At 38.0% G+C, this 22,423-nt stretch overlaps 1 long non-coding RNA gene and 1 pseudogene across 1 annotated transcript in view; both read right to left on the bottom strand.

Annotated features, from left to right (window-relative positions):
* The window catches only part of LOC145722755 (uncharacterized), a 227,195-nt gene that overhangs the window by 131,977 nt on the left and 72,795 nt on the right, over positions 1-22,423 (bottom strand). Inside the window, exon 3 of the long non-coding RNA XR_014147267.1 lies at positions 9,996-10,071. This is a non-coding gene — a long non-coding RNA (uncharacterized LOC145722755). The remainder of the gene's footprint in view (positions 1-9,995; positions 10,072-22,423) is intronic.
* LOC102746275 (glyceraldehyde-3-phosphate dehydrogenase pseudogene) lies at positions 15,781-17,855 on the bottom strand (annotated as a pseudogene).

Genomic DNA, 22,423 nt, shown 5'->3' with positions numbered 1-22,423 from the left:
AAGTTGTCCAATTTGTTGGAGTGTAATTGTTCAGAGTAGTCTCAAGATTCTTAGTATTTCTGTGATATCGTTGAATCATCTCCTCTTTCATTTATAATTTTATTTATTTGAGTCTTCTTTCTTTTTTTCTCAGTAAGTCTAGCTAGAATTTTGTCAGCTTTATTTATCTCTTCAAAAACCAGTGTCATTTTGTTAATCTTTTCTATTATATTTTATTCTCTATTTCATCTGTTTCGGTCCTGATCTTTATTATCACCTTCTCTCTGCTAACTTTAGGCTTTGTTTAATTATTCTTTTTTCTAGTTCCTTGAGGTATAAAGTTAGATTGTCTAATTGAGATCTTTCTCTTTTTCTTAATGTAGGTGTTTATCACTATAAACTTCCCTCTTTGAACTGTTCTTGTTATATCCCATTAGTTTTGGTATGTTTTGTTTCCATTTTTATTTGTTTCAAGATATATTTTTATTTCCCTTTTGATTTCTTCTCTGACCCACTGGTTGTTCAGGGGTGTGTTTTTTAATTTCCACATATTTTCCATTTTTCCTCCTGTTATTGATTTCTAGTTTCATACCATTGTGGTTAAAAACTATAATTGGTATGATTTCAACCTTCTTGAATTTGTTAGGACTTGTTTTGTGGCCTAACATATGATCTAACTTGGAGAATGTTCTGTACACACTTGAGAAGAATGTGTATTTTGCTGTTGTTGGATAAAACAGAACTCCAGTTTTTAACTTAGTGCAGGGCCACCCGGAAGAGATATTTCCCAGTTATACTTGCAGCCAGGTATGGGCATAGGCCTAATTTTTAGCCAACAGAATTTGAGAAAAGTAATATGTGTAACTTTGGGGATGTACCTTTATTATTTTTTTTTTTTTAAGATTTTATTTATTTGACAGAGCGAGACACAGGGAGAGAGGAAACACAAGCAGGGGGAGTGGGAGAGGGAGAAGCAGGCTTCCCGCCCAGCAGGGAGCCTGATGCAGGGCTCGATCCCAGGACCCTGGGACCATGACCTGAGCCGAAGGCAGACACTTAACCGACTGAGCCACCCAGGTGCCCATAACCTGGATTTTTTTAAATAAAATATCCTTTCTTTTTTTTTTTAAAGATTTTATTTATTGGACAGAGAGAGTGAGAAAGCACAAGCAGGGAGAAGCAGGCTTCCCGCTGAGCAAGGAGCCCGATGAGGGGCTCGATCCCAGGACCCTGGGATCATGACCTGAGCTGAAGGCAGACGCTTAACAACTGAGACACCCAGGTGCCCCATTGGGGATGTACCTTTGGAAGCTATCTCATTTCCCCACTCTTCCTCAATCCTGATGACCAGGATGTGGAGGTTATAGTGAGTTATCATCAACCATGACAATAAGGCCAACATATTATGGATGGTGGAGTCACAAGATAGAAGGAAACCTGGCTCCTGGTTGACCTTTTGAAGCAAAGCCAACATACCAGACTCAGGTCACCAGCCTCCAGGCTATTACAAAGCAAGCAAAATAAGCTTTTATAATATTTAGGACATCGTTAATGTGGGTCTCTCTCATACACACTGAAACCTATACCTTAACTAATATATTCTGAAAGTCTTCAATAAAGTCTGGTTGCACCATAGGCTTGACTTGGTGACCATTATGGAAGGGTAGGATTGAAGACATACCAAGCAGGACCCTCTGAAGCATATCAGATACTTTAGCTCTTGCATCAGTAAAAGCAAACTGACAGGCAGAGTTGAGAGGAATGTAAACCTCTTTGTTCCTAAGGCCTATAAGTGCTGGATGTTCTACTACCTTTTAGAGGAGAGTTTGAATCAAAATTATTTAAGTGGTTCAGCATACTAGATGCGTGGGCAATATGAGGGCAGAGCACGCCTGCATACTATGGACACACATATGCACACACACACACGTGTGCTCAGCTGTTCGTGCACACATAAAGTTACATCCATTCATAACAGAAAACAATACCTGCTTCACAACTGGAACTTTTTCTCAATAGGGAATAGTCTCAGGAAAAAAATTCTGGCCACAAATTACATTACAACTTCCCCATGTAGTGACATTATTTTTAAAAACTAAGCCATCATTTGAATTCTATATTGAAATACAACTTTAGTGAGTTCCAAAGCAAAAGGGAGCATCATAGCTCTGGGGACAGAGAATGCTACTTAATTTTTCTATGTTTTATTGAAGATAATAGTCCAGGGACTTTCAAGAGAAAACACTTAAAAATAATAAATTGAAGTTCACTGCATCTTGTTCATTTGTTTTGCAAGGACAGTGGGATCTGTTGCATTAAATTATTCATTAAATACAAATTACTTGGCTCACTTTGATTTGTATATATATTATTTCTTAGGATATTATCCCTTTAATTATTAAAATATCCCCTGAGAGGTTCATAGTAATTATTATTACCCTGGAATCATTATACAGAATGAAAAAAAATTACAGGTAAATAGAAGATGATAACTCTTCTTGTAACATCAAGGCAACAGCTCAGTAACAGTAATCACTCAAGATTGGGACATTCCACTAAAAACCTGGACAGTTTTTCAGACCATCAAAAAACCTCATGATGAAGTACAGTGGAGCTATGGTTGGGGCACAGACCAGTTAGCCTGTGGACTCTGAAAATCCACATTTCTTGTTCTACATTCTTTTATAGACACTCCTATTGTCTCTTTGCTGGCATGCCATCCACTCTGTCTCCAACACCACTGTTTCACAGACACAGGTATACCTGAAGGGTACCTTTGACAGTGGAGAGCTTGAAGATTAGTCTAGAGGGAGCAAAAGGAAAGAATCAGCTGCTTAGGAGATGTTCTAGGTTTGAAATTCCCATAAGGGGGCGCCTGGGTGGCTCAGTTGGTTAAGCAACTGCCTTCGGCTCAGGTCATGATCCTGGAGTCCCTGGATCGAGTCCCGCATCGGGCTCCCTGCTCGGCAGGGAGTCTGCTTCTCCCTCTGACCCTCCCCCCTCTCATGTGTTCTCTCTCAAATAAATAAATAAAATCTTAAAAAAAAAAAAAAAAGAGAAATTCCCATAAGGTATAGACAAAGGGTACCTAAGATTTTCATTGCAGTTGCCCTGCCAAAGGCAGAAAATGAGATAAACTTCTAGAAAGCAGTCTATCCAAGACTGGGGAAGAGTTCACCTGACAAGAACATCCCTTTGCCAACCCTTATGTACTATTGATAGGAACATAGATTGCTATAGCAACTATGGGAAACAGTATAGGGCCTCCTCAAAATGAAAAATAGACCTACCATATGAACAAGCAATCCTACTTCTGGGTATATATGCAAAGAAAATGATATCAAGAGCTCAAAGACATATGTGCATTCCCATGTTCATTGCCGCATTATTCACAACAATCAAGATATGTAAACAACCCAAGTGCCCATCAACGGATGAATGGATAAAGAAGACGTGGCATATACATAGAGAGAGATATATATAGGCATAATATATGAAATAAGTGAAATAAGTCAGACAGAAAGACAAATACTGTATGCTATCACTTATATGTAGAATCTAAAAATGCTGAGCTGGTAGAAGTACAAAGTAGAATGGTGGTTACCAGGGGTTAGGGGTAGGGGGATAAGGTAAATGTTGGGCAAAGGGTATAAAGTTGCAGTGAGAGATGAATAAGGTCTCAGGATCTAACACACAGTATTGTGATTTTAGTGAACAGTACCTATTGTATATTTGAAAATGCTAAGAAAGTAAATCTTAAATGTTCTTGCTACAAAAAAGAAATGGTGACCTGTGATGTGATGGAGGTATTAGCTAATGCTACAGTGATAATCGTATTGTAATACATCAGTGTATGCAAACCTTAAACTTATACAATGTTATATGTCAATTACATTTTAACAAAGCAAGTTGGGGGAGGGGACATCCCATTGCCACTTTTCCTTTATGGAAACAAAGTTAAGTGGAAGGTACAAGATCAATAAATCCCAGTATTCAGTGATTTTAGGGTTTCCAACACACTACCTCTTTATACCAATCCAACCTTACTTAAATTCATTTTCACATCAATGTTACATTTTAGTTAAAACAGGAAATTATATACATTGGGTAAGAAACAATTAAAGGATCTCATTTATATCTATAATGATAACAAAATATGGTCACATAAGAAAAGGGAGATCCTAAAATACTTCCCCAATAATTTTATACAAAGCTGGAGTGCTGGGAGGATGGTGGTTGCAAGATAGAAAAGGTTATTTCCAATTTTCCATTCTTTACCTCTATTATGTTTTCAATTTTTTGACTTCTAAATAAGCTTTCAAAACTTTTACTTTCATCCAGTCAATTCAATTTCTCAAAATCAATTCATGTACCATTTCAAAATAAGAAAAAGATTAATATGACAGATTCTATTTTACACCTCAGCTATTTGTTGTAATTTTAGCTTATCTGTGAAGGAAGCAATATCTAGACAACCTTACTAATAACCACACATAAAATTTATTAGCTTTTAAATGTGCACACTTTGGGGCACCTGGCTGCCTCAGTCAGTGGAGCGTGCAACCCTTGATCTCAGGGTTGTGAGTTCGAGCCCCACATTGGGCATAGAGATTATTTAGAATTAAAATCATAAATAAATAAATACATAAACATGTACAGTTTTCTCTCCCTCCTGAAAGGAGCTGATGAACAATTAAACAACACCCATGGAGATAGAGGATATGGTCACTTTGGGAGGAACGTTGATGCTGGGTATCCGGGGATGAGTGTAATGTTTCTGACTCAGGGAAAGTGGACACAGGGACTTGACACTGAAACAAATATTAACTCTCTACGATTCATGTAGTGAATATAGTGAATAGAGACAGTCTGAACTCTTCATTAGCCCGTTCTTCACTGCTCATCTCTGAAGCAATATTTTGATATTTTCCTTAATGCTAATTCTCCCCAGAGGAGAATTTTTTAAATAATTGTAATTCATTTAGTGCTCCTCTGTCCAGAAAGGTGCAAAGGGAAAACGCTATAGGAAAGTACAGCCTAGATTTTCAGTGAGAGTCACATCTTTTCTTAATTTCCCGTTAGGTCATAAATTCCTTGAGAACAGGAAAAAGATCTTTTCCATTCCCGTAAAATCCCTCGGGTAATAACACAATGTCTTCCTCTCAGTGGATACATTTCTTCTAGTTTAGGGATTTTTCTCAGAATCTTAAAAACATTTTCTTTTACTACAACTATAATCATTCCTTCTCTTGAATGTTGAGAAACAAATGTCATTTTAAGGCTTCTTTCACAGGGATTTTAAGAGAAAATGAAAGATAAACAATGCAGAAACAATAGGTATAATACTATGTAGAATCATCCAGCCTCTTCTTTGTGATTCTCAGGTAGAATCCTAGACTTTTTATTCCTTCCCTCCCCACCCCACCCCAAAAAAAAAGAAAAAGAGAAAAGGAAGGGGGGAAAAGGAAGAGATTATTTCCACTTATGTCTTTTGTGTTTGAGTGAAAAGGGCCGATGAAGCCAGAAGGAGGACATCTTGTAACTGTTAACAGAACTCTTTCATGGATCTAACATTTGACTTGATGCTGCTGGATCCAGAGTCCGTTCCTGGGGAGGTCTGTATATATTTGTAAGGAACTAAAATACCCTCAGATAGAACAAGCTGAATAAACATTCCCACCTTAAGAAAATGTACACATGAAGAACTAAAGCAAAACGTTTGAATTAAAAACTCAGTAGCAGGAGCGCCTGGGTGGTTCAGTTGGTTAAGCGACTGCCTTCGGCTCAGGTCATGATCCTGGAGTCCCGGGATCAAGTCCTGCATTGGGCTCCCTGCTCGGCAGGGAGTCTGCTTCTCCCTCTGACCCTCCTCCCTCTCATGCTCTCTGTCTCTCATTCTCTCTCTCTCAAATAAAAAAAAATTAAAAAAAACTCAGTAGCATGATTTATTTTGAATTCATTAGCTGAAAAGACTACATCATCCTGTCAACAATGTAACTGATGTATTTTGTAACCAAGATCTAGAATTTTGAGTAAGAAAAAAACCAAACACGTATTTTCCTTTTTTCTATTCATACGTTATCTTTGAAAATAATAAGGATTAAAAAGAACTTCATTGACATAAACCCTAAAATAATTATTTATCTTGGTATTTGAATTTCTCATTTGTATTTAATGAAATGAGTAGGGTATGGTAATCCCAAGAACGAAATTTCAAATTATTTGACATGTTATGATGTAGAAAACTTAAGATTGCCAAAAAAAAAGAGCAATATACAAGAAAGATTTCATATCAGAAAAAACATGCAGAATATAAATGGGACATAGAAGGACATCTGGCACAGCAAACCATGATAAAGCACTTAGAAATACACGCACACTTGACCATTAGCTACAGACAATGAAGCCCTCAGTATCACTGCATCTAGAATCACTCATCAAGCTAAGAAGTAGCTCATTCTGGTCATAAAATCCTTTACAGTGGGAACAACGTCTTTTTCACGTCACATAAAATCCCCCGAGGAATAATATCAACCTCTGATAATATCATTATTGTTGTCAATAACTTTATGTGAATTATCTCATTCAATTTCACAAGAACTCCATAAGGTTATTACTTAAACCCACTTTAGAGATGAGGAAATACACTTCAAGAGGTTAACTAATTTCTCCAAGATAACACATAGTGTCAGGGCTGGGATTCTCATTCAGACATTGTGAGTCCCAAGCCCCCATTGTTTGAACTAAGTATATTTCATTCATCAAATATGAGAGCTCTCTTCTTGGTTTGCAGACTGCTTGCCACCTTCTTGCTGCATCCTCACATTGTGGGAGATGAGGAGAGAGAATGAGTGAGAGAGAGAAACGAAGAGAGATTTGTGTTTCTTCCTCTTTTTATAAGGCATTAATGCCATCACGAAGGCCCCACCCTCATGAACATGAACGAATCTAACTCTAATCACCTCTCAAAGGCCTCACCTCCAAATACCAACACACTGGGGATTGGGGCTTCAACAAATGAATTTTGGGGAGACATATTCAGTCTATAATACTCTCCTTGTTCATTCCAAACACGAAGAAGGGATCTGATCCACACAGAAAAGGGGGGTAAGAAAAAATGGGTTAAAAGCCACTATTTATTGAATACCTAGATAGTGTACTAAGCACTTCACAGACATTATCCTTAATCCTCTTGCCAGCTCTGAAAGGTAAGACTTTTATGTTTATTTTATGGAAGAGGAAACTGAGTTTCCAGCACATTAAACCTTTTGTTAAGGCCCCTCATCTAGTAAGCAGTGGGTCTTGCATTCAAATATAAATCTGACTGATTAACTCCTGGGTTTTCTGGTAGAGATGGCTGTGAGTTAGGTGAGCCTTCCTCAAACTCCTCAAATCCACTCCACAGGCTTGACCCCTACCCTTATCGACCCTCCCACACTGAACTTACACTGAATGAATATTCTCAAGACAGTTAAAACTCCTGGTCAGTAGGAAGTTGATGGTCTAGGACCTCATGGTGAGTTACCTGAAAGAGCCTAAAGAACTTCCGTTGTGGGGCAAACACTCACAACTCCCAAGTGGAACATTCCATGGGTCAGGAGAACTGTGATTCCACTTGCTTGAAGGACTGCCCTGAGGTAGCTGGCCCTCACATGTGAGCAACTGTCTGTAGGGAGGCTGAACACTGGGCAGCCAAGCCCCAGCCTCACCTAATGTTCCCAAGTTCCAGACCAGCACAGAAGCAACAGAGCCTCGAGGGTTTGAACATTGTCCCCTGGTGTCAGTGTGAGTCAAAGGTCAGAGGAGACATTCAGAAGAAAGTACATCAGTCATTTCCCAGGTATAAATATACTCCTATAGTTGCATATAAGGGTTAGATTTAAGAAAAAGAAAGAAAGAAAAAAAGAAAGAAAGAAAAAAGAAAGAAAGAAAGAAAGAAAGAAAGAAAGAAAGAAAGAAAGAAAGAAAGAAAGAAAGAAAGAAAAAGAAAAAGAATTTAAACATAACCCATTTGTCAGACTCTCGACCACCAGCCACAGTATTCAGCTACCCTGATGGGAGAGTGGTAGATCTACAAAGCAGAGGGTAACAAGGCTTGCCTAGGCTCTCACTGACTTTCCATGTATGTTTTGCAGCTTCCGTACATCAGTTTATAGATTTATGGGATCTCATATAGGGAATCTTTCCATGTAGTGGAATGAGATGGTGTGTGACCATCCTTTATTTAATTTTATCTAATGGCAAAGTATTTAAGAGGAGTATTTAAGAGTCTGTCAAATTTAAAGATAAGTCACATATATATAATTTTTACAAAAAAAAATGCATTTCAAATTTGTCTACCTTCCTGTGATAATAAGTGAATGTCGATGCTAAGGCACCCAGAAGATTAAAAAACAAACAAACAAACAAACAAAAAACAACAAAGCAGGGCTACTGGGTGGTGTAGTCAGTTAAGCATCTGACTCTTGATTCTGGCTCAAGTCATGATCTCAGGGTTGTGAGATCGAGCCTCAGGCTCAACATTGAGCGTGGAGTCCGCTTGAGATTCTCTCTCCCAAAAAAAAACCCCCAAAGAACAAAAAAAAACCCACCCTTATTTGCTCCCTCAAGGTAAAGGTGACATTTTAAACGTGCGTGGAAAGAAATGACTACATGATAAAAGAATTTTAAGGTAGAGACATAGCATTTTGAAAACAGATCTTTGGAAATGGAAACGTGACTGCTGCCAAAATTAAGTAAGCATATTATCTATTTTTTTAAGCCTCATTTCTTACACTTTTAAAAACTTAGAAACACAGTTTTCTAGGCTGTTTTAAAATCATCTACGCAGAGTTTCACTGAATTTAAACCAGTAAAAATGTAACAAAGGAAAACCTTCGTGTTAATGGATAAGAACCACTAACTCAATGACATCATGGAACATGGAAATGTACCAGGTAAATTTCAACAAAACCTTTCTATTTTAGATATGAAAAAAATTATAATTTCACAAGTGGAGTCAAGTTTGCACTTCATCCATATGAATCTACTTATCTTTATTAGACATCTTTTTCAGCTTTGTTTTCATTAAAACCAAGTGTGAAATTAAACTGGACTTACGAGCCAACATTGCATCACGATAAAAGGAATATTTTCAAAACAAAAGCACACTCACTCAAGTTTTGCTAGATAGTAATTATAAATAACAATATGACAAAGATGTATTCCATTAATATTAAAACTTAAATACTTAAAAAATAATTGTTGCAGAAGTCTCTGTATTTCTATTTTTGTATATTCTATAATAAATATATTAATAGAACACCACATGCACAGATTTTTTTTTTAGAGATTACTTTTTTAATCTATGTAAGACCATTTGAACATAAGTCCGTTTCTGGAAGAATGGAAGTAATTGACTGAGTTTAGGATTCTTGCCACCCTCGTGTGAGGGGGCTCTGGGTCAGATTTAATCGGATTTAGAGAGTTCTGGAGGAAATTCACATACTTTAATCTGTTACCTCTGCTCCGAATAGTTTTCCTTTAACTGTTGGAACCGAAATCCACAAATCAAATCCATTCATATTTTAATAACAGAAAGTCCTGTCTTCCACAAACCCAGATTAAACCCAGCATATTTTTAATACTATTCTCCCCAGCTCCTCATTTAAAACACCCGAACTGGCCATCTTGCTGAACATGGGGAAGAAGGACTCTCAAAAACGGTTCGACTCCTCTAAGATGGAATAAATACAATCTGTATCTTAAAGAGATGTTTTCATTTAAAATAAACTTATGAAGAAATTAAAACTCAACAGTCAAAGGAATGGACTTCTCAAAGAGGAGGACAAACATCGTGAGGTCAGCCTCCTCTGCAGTATCTCCAAGGGGTCCTTTTGCTCTGAGTAAAGTTTCCGATCACTCCATCACTTGCCTAGTTCACTGCCCACGGCCACCAACATGTGATAATATCAAAGAAGAGCCTCCCCGCCCATCCACCACCGAACGTTAGCCAAATGCGTCACACAGTTACTCACCCACAGTGTCGTTAACAGAGAAAATTGGGGAAAGAAGAATTTCCTCCCTCTCATCTGCAGATAATCATCTTCTGTCCTAAAGCATAAATTTTGATTACCCAGATTATTTTAGCTTTCAGAGTCACACGGGTTATTAGTGGTAATAAAATCATTCAGCCTTATAAAAATTTTTTAAAAAATTTCCAACCACAGTGTTTAAGAATCTGACCTCACAGCACATTATCCACCCACTATGGTAAAGTAATTTTCTCTTTGCTGTCAGTGTGATCCTTTTTTCATTTCTCTAGCTACAATTCAAAAAGAAAACAAAGTGATGTGACTGAACTCATGAGGGCACACATGTTTGCAGCCAAGGAATGGGGTTTTTTGTTTGGGTTTGTTTCATTTGTTTTTCCATAGAAATCTAACTAGCCTACATGGATGCCAAAATCAAGAGCTTATGCACACTGTCCTTAAACCCAGTGGAGGTGATCACCTAGTGGAGAGGTGAAATCCTTCCAGCTCAGCTAACTTTGTCCTTACCACCCCGATGACTATGGCTTTGAGACATAGCTCAAGGACTCTGCCCTGACTGTCCTAACGAAACTTCTAGAAACTTTCCTTCCCTCAACTATCCCTGCTAAAATGTGCATTAAAGTTTATGTTTATTTTTAATACTTGTTCACTTCTAATACCTAAGCCTTCACAAACCAGTAGGCAAAAATTACTATTTTCAACAAGTGTCTCACATTTCAAGGAAAATGCATGTTGGCAAAGCTATGAAACAGCAGTATTCTTTGTGGATCCATGTCTATCTCTGGAGCGAGGAATCAAGTTTTCAAAGAGCCCAGTGAGGCATGCAGGAATCCAAGCAGGCACTTGGAAAAGCACTGTGTTCTAAAAAGCTACAGAAGTGTATATATAATATGATTCTGGTTTTTTTTTTTTTTTAATTCCACATACTGAGACTGGGAAGCAGCAAACAAAATACTTCTAAATGTTACGAGTAGTAGAATCACATTTTTTTCTTTTTTTCCTATACGTCCCTATGTTTTCCAAAATATCTGCCATAAACTTCTATTTTTATAACCACATTGTTTTAAAGCATATGAAGTAGAGGAGAAGAATTTTCTTTCCATTACTGCTGGTCTGAAGCATATATTATCTGAATTTTAGAGCATTTGGTTATGAGAAAGATTCCTCCCAAATATATTTGTGCTATATCCAAGAGACAAATTATGTCTGCTTTATATAAAGATTTCTTTTAATAAACCATATTGCAAATTGTTTGCTTTTACAGTCACTAAATCACCACTCTGTTTGAATTCCTCTTGGTCATACCTAGTCGAGTATTTAACAAAACGGGAATGCTTAACAAAGAATTACCATATAGCAATTGCTTTGGAGATCTTGTTCAATAGTTTTTAGGGATCGTGACTCTATTTTTCATAATTAAATAACTCTCTACTTACTACACACTTTCACCGGATAATACATCCTTCTGCTGCTGAGAACAAGTAGGTAATGCTAATATGTTTTCTTCAAGTAAATATGTTAGGAATTTTGCAGGGTTGAGTAGAGTGGGAACCAAAAGAAGACAGAGAGAGCTAATCATTGGTTATATATAGCACATACATCAAGGACGAAGGTATGAAAAATGTTGGCTTGGATAAGAAAACCAAGAAGAAGAAATTTTCAGAAGTGTTTTGTTTTAAAAAAAAAAATAGTCTATTCAACAGCTGAATTTGAAACGGAGTTTACCAGTTGTTACAGTAAATATATTCAAAGTGAATCATATAACCACTAATTAGGTTTGAATCACTCAAGTGTACATTTGCTGTGACAACAGTTTTCCCTTTACAGATCATCCCTCTATTTATAAAAGAGCTGAAAATTAACATTTCCTGCTTTTGTCAAACTGAAGCATCTTTCAATGTTCCCAGCAAACATCTGAAGGATTCTTGCATCCTGAGATCATCTGGCCATTATGTTTTCAAGTGTTGTCTCTTTTCAAGAACTGGGTGAGACACACAGAATAAGCGATTGCAGATTCTCTGTAAAATAGCAACAAGAAGACAACAAAAATACCTCGTGTAGGAAAGATCATGGGTTACCATTCATGGCAGATGGGAAGCAACATAAATTGACAGTGGACGTTTTCCTTCTGTTTTGCACATGACTAACCACATGTGAAGCCTGAACCCCAGAGAAATAAAAAAAAAACAAGATTGTGTAGCTGTGTTTTTAATACTGTGATTAGTAGTATATCCAGATTTAAACAGATTTTTTTTTCCTCCTAATTGAAATCGTTTCTTAAATAACATCATTTCAAGAGCATGTGCTGGTTCCAATACCAAATACAGCCTAACGCCCACTCATTTTCACAAGTATTCATCTCAAAGGGGGACAGTTTTCTAGGTAATTTTAATATAGCATCCCCTAATCAAATCAGCCACACTGAGACACTGCTGTCAGGAAGGAAGCAGTGTTTTTCTCCAGGCCTGACAGCTGCAAGTGCTAAATAGAGGAAGAATATTCTCATTCTACTGTTGGCTGGGTGCTCTCTAATCTCTGAAAAATAAAAGTGCTGTTCAGGCCCTGAAATTCACTGCACATTAGGGGACATCTTAAGATCTGTAGCATAGTCTCAGGTCTTAAAGGAGTGAATAAAGTCATGCTTTGTCATGGGATTTACCCAATTCCCCAAGTGGCACACCCACAGTCAATTGCATAAAGGTCAATTATCTAGAAGATGTTTCCAACTTATTTTTCTGAGCACATTCTTATCTTCAACATCTTTCTCATATCTTACTCTCTTAAGTTTTCTTTCCATTTCTTTTTTTTCTTAAAATCTCTACACTTCCTCATGCTCCCTATAAGTTTTTTGTGATTAAGTAATTCCCCAAGTTGAATTCTTGGCAACACAATATTCTGAAATCCACTCAAAACTGATATACTGAGGTCACTTTTTAAGAGATGAATGATCCCACTCTTTCGAATCTACTGCTATAGTCATGCCCTGTCATTCCCTAATAATTTTGCCTTCTGCAATACCCTTTGTATTTTACCGTCAAGCCCATGCTGTTTCTCATCTATGAAATGCCTTTCACATACCCATGTTCATCCTTCACTGTCAAAATGGCACTCATCTTTCAAGGACTCATACAAATAACACCTTTTCCCTGTAGCTTTCCCCTGAGTGTTTTATTTATAATTACACTATGCTTTGGCTAATAAATAGCCCTTTCTCACCTGGAAAGTTTTCCTCTTTGACAAGATCCTACAGACACATGGACAGAGAGGTAAAGAAGAAAGAGATATGCACCTAGCTAGCCAAGTCAACTAAACCAAACTTACTAATCAATAAGATGGTCGGTGTCAGAGCTAAAGAACCCTCACAATCAATACCTCTCCCCAGGCACCCATTAGTCAGCATTATACTCTGTAGTTCTGGGGCTGCTCTCTTATCACCATAAACATCTTGAAGGCTTATTTATATTTGTAACTCAGCATCTGGTCAATATCTACTGCTACTCAAGGCTTAACAAATGTATATTGAAACTGGCTGAATTTTTCTTTTTTTTTTTTTTTTTTAAGATTTTATTTATTTATTTGAGAGAGAGAATGAGATAGAGAGAGCATGAGAGGGTCAGAGGGAGAAGCAGACTCCCTGCTGAGCAGGGAGCCCGATGCGGGACTCGATCCCAGGACTCCAGGATCATGACCTGAGCCGAAGGCAGTTGCTTAACTAACTGAGCCACCCAGGCGCCCGAAACTGGCTGAATTTTTCAACTCTAGTTTTTCTTGTTTGTTTCTTTCGGGGTTTTTCGTTTGCTTGTTTTTGGTTCTGGTTTTGGTTTTTTTGGTACACATAGGAACATTTCACTGCAAGAATGATTACAAACAGTAAAACAGGCTTTCAAGAGGGTAGACGAACCCCCTCAATGGAAATTATTTTCAGTGGCATTGACCATCAATCATTACTACAGAATTTAAGTAAGAGCACTGCTGATAAAGGAATTTAATTATGGAAGATTCCTTTTTGACTTCCAAAGCAACAGAAGAATAAGAATGAAGTTTAAGATGCTATACAGACAAAAATGGTGAGTTTACAAAGGCAAAAGCAATTTGGTCTAAAAATTAAACAACAAGCTCTCACAGACTGTGATTCTAAACATCTCCCCCCGCCAAGACTTTACATTTCATTTAAGAGATGAGTGTCATGACATTCAGCTTTCCTGGACTGAGGTTCAGAGTTGTACTCAATTGAAAAGCAGTCTGTTTAGGAAATGGTCCTCATTCTGATGTTGCTCTTTGAATGATCAGTTTGATCCCATGTTTCACACAGTAGCAACATGAACACAACCAATATTTCTGAGTTTTTTAACCACATGAATTTGAGAAAAGAATCTTTCAAATGACAACTTCTTGATATGTCTTTAATTAAGCAATCAAACAGACCATCCAAGAAAACGTAGTTTTGTGTAATAAAACCTGCCCTTCAGAGTTATATTTTTGAATCAAAGCAACTCGAGCACATGGGGAAAAAAAGAATTATTTTTCTACAGAAACTATGCATATGATTTTCCTATTCAATTACCCCTCTGTCTAGTACAGTTGCATAAACAATACCATTCATTCATTCGAAAACTAGCTATTGCCTTTATGGGCACTGTGAGTACATACAACTCATGATAGTCAACCACACAAAATAGCCAAGTTTTGCTCTGGCCTCATGTAAAGAGTTAAGTGTTATTGTTTTATGATTAAAAAAAGAGGCAGATGAGGAATAGGAGAGAAGGAAGAGGAAGAGGAAAAATTAGGAGGAAAAGAAGTAAGGAAGAGAAGGAAGGGGACACCTGCTTAGCTCAGTCAGAGGAACATGAGACTCTTGATCTCGAGGTCATGAGTTCAAGCCCCACATAGGAGGTAGAGTAAAATAAAAAACAGGGGCACCTGGGTGGCTCAGTCGTTAAGCGTCTGCCTTCAGCTCGGGTCATGATCCTGGGGTCCTGGGATCGAGCCCCACGTTGGGCTCCCTGCTCAGCGGGAGGCCTGCTTCTCCCTCTCCCGCTGCTTGTCTTCCCTCTCTCACTGTGTCTCTCTCTGTCAAATAAATAAATAAAATCTTTAAAAAAAATAAATAAAAATAAAAACAAAAAACAACAAAACAAAAAGTAAAAAAAGATACTTAAAAAAAGGGAGGAGAAGAAATAATAATATTTCAAAGAAGTTATCCATAAAAAAGAAGTTATCTGTCTTGCTGTTGAGCATCACTGATAATTTGTTTTAGAATTGATTAAAGCAATACACACACACACACACACACACACACACACATCTTTTCCCGCAGCTTTGTTAAAAATTACATAAAACTACAGAAAATCAAAAATAAAGGAAAAAACCTCAAAGAAGCCAAAGGGAAAAAAAAATACCACACCTATAGAAGAACAAAGATAAGAATTACATCCGACATGTCCTCAAAAACCATGCAAGCAAGGAGAGTAGAGTGAAATAGCAAAAGTGTTGACAGAAAAAACCACCAACCTAGAATTCTATACCCTACAAAAAAATCCTTCAAAAATAAAAAAGAAATAGACACTTTCTTAGACAAACAAAAACTGAAGGAATTTGTTGCCTGCCTTGTAAGAAATGTTAAAAGAAGTTATTTAGAGTGAAGGGAAGTGATATAGGTCTGAAACTCAGATCTACATAAAACGAGCAAGAGCATCAAAGGAGGAATAAGTGAAGGTAAAATGAAATATTGAAGATGTTGGTTTTTGCCAGTATGGATGATCTGAGACAATACTCTTCTAGACATATGGCATAAAGTACAAATGAAAAAGAAATACATGCATATATGAAAGTAAAATCATGCTATAGAAATAAAGGGATGGGGTTTTTTTATTTTTTATTTTTATTTTTATTTTTATTTTTTTAAAGATTTTATTTATTTGAGAGAGAGAGCACATGAGAGGGGGGAGGGTCAGAGGGAGAAGCAGACTCCCTGCCGAGCAGGGAGCCCGATGCGGGACTCGATCCAGGGACTCCAGGATCATGACCTGAGCCGAAGGCAGTCGCTTAACCAACTGAGCCACCCAGGCGCCCAGGATGGGTTTTTTTTAATAGGATGTTTACCTATGGCTTTCCATTAGACTGAATATAGAAGTGGAAAGAAGTTTTAAATGTCTCTCAAGAGTTAAATTTCCATTAATATGTGAATAATCAGAAAGCATTATGATTACTTGAAAGAGACAGAAAAAGACATCAGGGACCTACTTCCCCAACATGCATCTTGGATTTTTTATTTTGTTTTGTTGTTGTTGTTATTGTTTGGCTGGGTACAGTATACTTTACTGATGGTACATGACAAGGTAGGGTTCCCCCAAATCTTCCCTTTTTCATGGGGTCTGGGATGGAAACTGTGTTGAGGTTGGGAGATTCTCAGTGTGTTGGGGGACGGATGGGGGTGAGGTCTCCCCAGCAGCTGAGGGCCTCTCTCTTCATCTTGCTCTCACTGGACCTGGTGGTCCAGAGGGCTCTTACTCCTTGGAGGCCATCTGGACCATAAGGCCAAATTCATTGTCATACCAGGAAATGAGCTTGACAAAGCAGCCATTGAGGGCACTGCCAGGCCCATCATCAAAGGTGGAAGAATGGGTGTCACTGCTAAAGTCACAGGAGATGACCTAGTCCTCAGTGTGCCCCAGGATGCCCTTGAGGGGGACCTCTGATGCCTGTTTCACAGCACTCTTGATGTCATGTATTTGGCAGCTTTCTCTAGGCAGCAGGTCAGATCCATGACTGACATGCTGAGGGTGGGGACACAGAAGGCCATACCAGTGAGCTTCCCACTCAGCTCAGGGTTTACCTTGCCTACAGCCTTGGTGACACCAGAAGAAGCAGGAATGATGTTCTGGGCAGCCTCTTGGCCATCACACCATAGCTTCCCAGAAGGGCTATCCATGGTCTTCTGGGCGACAATGATGGTGTGGACTGTTGTGATGAGTCCCTTCATGATGCCAGTTGTCATGGATGACCTTGGCCAGAGGGGCCAAGCAACTGGTGGTGCAGGAGGCATTGCTGACAATCTTGAGGGAGTTGTCATACTTCTCATGATCCACACCCATCACAAACATGGGGGCATTAGCAGAAGGGGGGAGAGATGATGACCCTCTTGGCCCCACCCTTCAGGTGAGCCCCAGCTTTCTCCATGGTGGCGAAGACCCTAGTGGACTCTACAACATACTCAGCACCAGCATTACCCCATTTGATGTTGGTGGGATGTCACTCCTAGAAGATGGAGATGGCTATCAATTGATAACAAGTTTCCCATTCTCAGCCTTGACTAGGCTGTTGCATTTGTCATAGGTGGAATCACACTGGAACATGTTGACCATGTAGCTGAGGTCAATGAAGGGGTCATTGATGGTGACAATATCCACTTTGCCAGAGTTAAAAGCAGCCCTGGTGACCGGGCGCCCAGTATGGCCAAATCCGTTTACTCTGACCTTCACCATCATGTCTTGGGGACACCAGCTGAGACTGCACCAGAAGATGCATCTGTCTGTCGAATGGGGAGGAGCAGAGACCCCAATTTTGTTGATTATGGTTATAGTCAGTGGTGCGCAGTTTAGTATTTAACAACCCCTTCTGTGGGCCAATATGAGCTGTTCCCACACACTTTCCCCCACTTTAAGACAAAGGTGTTCAGCTTTCATTGTTATCATTTTGCCTATTGTTACTGACAAAGCCAAAGTTTTTCCAACAACATTTTCACCAAGAAAATTTCCAGCTTTGATGAACCCCCTTACCAAGTGTAATTTAATTAGAAATTAGAAAGTAAGTCAATAATGTTACTCTACTAAAACAACGGGTAAGTCCTTGGCATTTTAGACACTCAGACTGAAATCTGATCAACTCTTAGAAGACATGATTTTGAGCTTGCCAAGTAACCTCTGTAAACCTTTTTTCCACATCTCTAAATTGAACATAATACCAAGCCTGCCTTACTGTTGCATAAAAATTAAACTAAATAATCCATGTAACAAATATCCAGTAATGATTCTATGTGGGATAACACACAGGCCAAAAAAATCACTCAAATTCCATCAGCTACTCTTATTCTTTGAGAAGAACAAGAGTATTTACAGTTATAAACTTCCAAACTAATAGTCTCTCTCGTGTAAAGTTATTTATAGTGGCACTTTAAATTTATTTTCAAAAATGAACAAGTACACTTAATTTAAAATTAATAAGACCATTATTGTGTATTCATTAAAATTTCATGTGATTATTGGAAGCATTTATAAGGTATGCAGTGGACTCATTACATAGAGAGATAGTAATTAAGCCTCAATAAATGGAATTTGAAATAATCATTTATAAAAAGATATTATTGAATTTGAGACCTCTTGTTTTAAAATCTATCTATAATATCTATTTTCTAGAGGCAAAGTAAGAAATTATATGTTTTGTGAATATTTAAACAAATAGAATTAATTTATGAACAGATGACAAAGGGTAACTCTTCCAGTCAGAAACAATCTGTTGCCTGCTAGAAAACCATAATGCAATCAGAAGATTCTTCTGACTTGCTTCTCTGCATCTCCTCCCTTTTCAATAATCAAGGTCATTACTTAATGATGTCAACAGAGCCTCCCCTTGCTTCTTGCAAACACAATAAATGGCAGGCTTGTTCATGTGTTGTCACAAAGGTCAGTGTGTAATTGGCATCGCTAATAATACCTGTGTGATTTAATTTGATCTGTAGATAATTTCTCTGGTTTTCTTTTTTTTCCCTTGTGGTTTTGCAAGGGAAATGGCAATGTTTAATTCCACTTCTTTAAAACATTTGGTCACTTCCATAGCTAAATCATAAATTTCAAGAAGGCATCATGAGTATTTCATTTACAATTTTTTCCCCAGCTCCTATGCTAGCACAGTGCCCAGAATATAACTAGGGTAGATTTAATAAAGTTTTCTCAAGTGAATGAATGAGTGAGTGAATAAATGAATAAAGGAAATAGTGCAAAAATGTCTTCAGAAATTACTAGAATTGTTCAGAGCAGTGCTTTCTGATCTCACATGTGAGCTCCTTCAATTTTTCTTCATACTACTTCTTATAGTTTGAAAATACATGTACATATGTATTTAATTAATTTGTTTAATTAATTGATGACTGCATCCCCCACTAGATTATTCTACTTACAGTAATACTCCCAACTTCTAGGATAGGACCAAGCACATAGTAGCATTCAGTAAACACTGACCAAGGAATAAATGCTTCCTGTTTTGGTAGCTCTGTGAATTAGTAGACACCAAAGCTCTATTTTAAGATTCTATGTCCCACTTTATATGAGAAAACTCTGCAATAAAAAAGCAGTTTATTTGACAATATTTATTACATGATGGCATATGCCCCAAGATTTTCAGTTGGCCTTTATATATGGGAAATCTTTAGAGATGGAGTTTCATCTCATTTTCTCCAAATAACCATGACGTGCAGACCAGCATTTGCATCCAAAAACACTTTTAAAATATGTAATATATATTCTAAAATATACAACATATTTTAAATTATATTTTAAATGCTCTATTTCTCTCCAGCCAAATGAGTTCCAGTTATTGGTCCAACTGTTTTATCTTACTTTTGAAGGTGGGACTAGTAACGTTATAAAAACAAACAAACAAACACGTATCTGGTCAGGTCTCAGTGAGCACCACAAAGTTGTCTGCATTTGTGGTCCATATTAAGCTAAAATATATTCAATATATAGCCCTACATACTGTCAATGTAACCTTTGGGTCTCTTTTTCTGCTCCAAGGGAAAATGCTGTGGAAAACTCCCCATACACGAGTTAATAGGCTTTTTCACCTTTTCCCCTCTCTCTTCTCAAAGGCGAGATGATTTCAATTTCAACATTAAGGAGTCTCCTATAAATATGTAAATTAATACAATACAAAGCAACAGTAGTAATAATAATAGCTACCAATTATTAAGGGTCTATTACATTCCTAGCACTACACTAAACTAAACATAAGGCTCATTTTAATATTTTTCTCAAGATCACATAGGTAACAGGGGACACAGCTAATATTTGAACCCACATCCATAAGAATACAGCAGAGATTCTCAACCTTGACATTGTTGACATTTTAGGCGAAATAATTCTTTGGTGTGAGTGGGCTGTCCTATGCCCCTACCCAATGAATGCTAGTGAAACCCCCTCCCAGTTGTGACAACCAGAAATTACTCCAGATATTGTCAGATGTCCCATAGGAGGGTAAAATCTCCCCCACTCCTTGCCCTTTAATGCCCCATATGTCTCAACCCATCATCCCCACCCCCATCGAGAAACACTGGAACACAATGCCCAGCTTCTTTACGATCATTCACTTCCTCCGTGAAGGAGAAGACTAAGAGTCCAGCATTCAAATTTAACCTATTTTAGTATTATTAAAATTGTAAAAACCAGTTAAACACTCATATGTCAATTTAATCAAGCAGACTTCTACCTTAACAAGATATTCTAGGCAAACCAAACTTCACAAAGGAAGGTATTAAGTTTTTGTGAAACTGATTTTCCTGGGCATTGTTTGGAAATGCTTCAATTTTAGAAAACCAAAGGAAAAAAAAAATGGACAAAAGCCAGAGTAGAGTGAACTTTTCATTTGCAAGCTGCATATCTTTAAGGAATTCAAGTAGTTTCCTAGAATTAAATCTATGAATTAAAATAGGATTCCATTTGTTGTTTATTTTCCAGTGATCTTTTCTGAAGTGGGGTTTACCTGAAATAAGAGTCAGAAATGTTGTTTCTTTAAGTCACATACTGATGAAAGGTAATTAGAAGGCAGTCAGGCAGGGACAAGGGGCCCCCGCCTTAAGAGGAAACCACCCTTGGGGCGCCTGGATGGCTCTGTCAGTTAAGTGTCTGCCCTCAGTTCAGGTCATGATCTCCAGGTCCTGGGATCAAGTCCCACATCAGGCTCCCTGCTCAGCGGGGAGCCTGCTTCTCCCTCTCCCTCTGCTGCTTCCCCTGCTTGTGCTCTCTCACTCTCTCTCTGTCAAATAAATTAATAAAATCTAAAAAAAAAAAAAAGAGGAAACCACACTTAAAAAGACTTCACACTACCCTGGAAGGAGCCCACCACCCTTTCCCACGTGATAGATAGATAACAAAAGCCTGATTGGATGACAGGTGCAGGGAGGGTTAATCAGATTAAAAGAGCACCGCCAACAAGCCCATAAAACCGCCTACACTTAGAAACTCCGGTAGCAACTCTCTCGGGTCTCTGCCCTCTTTGGGATCTTTGTACTATCACTCAATAAACCTTGCTTTGCTGCTTACCACTTCTATCTCTTCATTCTTCGAAGTGGCATGACCAAGAACCATGGGCATGGAAGAAAAAAAATCCTTTAACAATATCTTCTATCACTTTTACCTAAAATCAGAGGATCAAAATTCCAAATGATTTTTCTAATTGAAGAAATCAATTAAAATGACATCTTGGAATTTTCAATAGTAATTCCTCCATCTTTAATAAAAAAAATTAACTTTGTTTCTCACACACAGAATTACACTGCTGTGTTTTGTTTTTGCTTTTTTTTTTTGGCACTCTTCATTCCAAGTTTCACTGTAGGTATAAAGATGGATAGTACTGCATAGTCATTTGCTTTAAACCACAATTCAATCACTCGGTATCAGAGACGAAGTAAATTTACCTGCTAACAGTAGTCACTGTAGTCACTTTGTTCCTAAAGACAGTTTATTTATTCTCCTGCTCAATAAAACAAGTTATATGTAAACATCTTCTATCTTCACAACACCAAGACTGATAAAACATTCCTCTAGAGTAAATGAACTTTAAAAATTAAATATCAATAACAGTGAGACTTTTGCTTCCAACCATGATGACGTAACTGGTATCAAATTAACCCTTCTGGGAAAACAACTCCAAAACTGAACAGCATATCTGAGACAACTACTTTTGAGAATTGAACATGTTGAGAAAAGGAGGACACGTGAAACCGGTTCCATGTTTGTTGTAGCTTTCTGCCTACAGACACTTTTTGGATGATGCACAGAAAAGTAGCCCCCAAGCACAGAGTGGTGAGCAAGACAATCTGAGTGGAGGAGAAAAGGTCAGAGTCTGGGTCTGCAGAAACAGCTGACTTTATAAGACAGAGGAGCAAAAAAAGAGAAGGAAGCACACATCCAAGGACCCAGATGTCAGTATGATAGTTCACCTCAGGCCCTTGGCCAAGAGCAGGGCTGTGCGTGTAAACAGTGACATGTCACAGGTGGAAGGTGCAGGGAGACACTGGAAGAGGCAGTCTCCAAACCAGAGGCAGGAATGTCACCATGCACACTGGCCATTCTGCAGAGATCCCAAAAGGTCATGCCTTACAACTCAGGACTATGCCCTAGATGGAAGGCCATGACCAA

The sequence above is a fragment of the Leptonychotes weddellii genome, chromosome 7 (genome assembly GCF_054177405.1).
Source record: "Leptonychotes weddellii isolate Sample4059 chromosome 7, ASM5417740v2, whole genome shotgun sequence".
NCBI lineage: Eukaryota > Metazoa > Chordata > Mammalia > Carnivora > Phocidae > Leptonychotes > Leptonychotes weddellii.
Note: the sequence above shows the minus strand (reverse complement) of the source record. Positions and strands in the feature narration are given on the sequence as shown.